Below are 771 nucleotides of genomic sequence, written 5' to 3'. Positions count from 1 at the left end.
ATCATTTTACATTTTTTTTTTTATTTTTTTTTACATTTGTTTTCACTGCTTATGCAGACTTAAATTAGATAAAAAAAAATTTACACATTCTTTGTATTGACTTGCTTTAACAATTTTTTTTTTTACACCTTATACTAACTTAAATTAGATTAAATCATTTTACATTTTTTTATTAATCTTTTTTTTTACATTTGTTTTCATGCTTATGCTGACTTAAATTAGGTTAGAAAAAATAAACTTTACACGTTCTTTGTATCTACTTGCTTTAACATTTTTTTTTTTTTTTTTGACTAATGCTAGCTTAAAATAAGTTAATAATTTTATACTTATTTTAGTACTTAGGTTAATATCTTAAAGTAGGTTATTTGTAATTGTTAATGTTATTCTGTAATTCTTATATGTTAGTTATATAATACTTCGTGGTTTTTTTTTTGTTTATACTACTAATTTATACATAGACCTTACATTGATTTAATTGTACTAATACGTAAATTATGTATATATCCTATCTTTTTTTTTTTTTTTTTTTATTTATTTGAAGTCATCTACAATCTATACATTTCTTAGTATAATAAGTAGGTTTGATAGGTGAAGTAAGAGTGATGTGAATAATAAGATTAGGGAAGATACCCAGTGGTAACACCCTGTGACATGAATAATCCTATCTTAAAATCTGTAATTTGTATGTTCTGTATGTATTACTGAACTAGGTATTTGAAAAGAAAAGAGAAAGAAAATATTATCTAATTTTGAGCGTGTTGTGGGGTGTTT

Source organism: Acyrthosiphon pisum, chromosome A1 (assembly GCF_005508785.2).
Source record: "Acyrthosiphon pisum isolate AL4f chromosome A1, pea_aphid_22Mar2018_4r6ur, whole genome shotgun sequence".
In the NCBI taxonomy this organism is placed as follows: domain Eukaryota; kingdom Metazoa; phylum Arthropoda; class Insecta; order Hemiptera; family Aphididae; genus Acyrthosiphon; species Acyrthosiphon pisum.
This window is presented reverse-complemented; position numbering follows the sequence as displayed.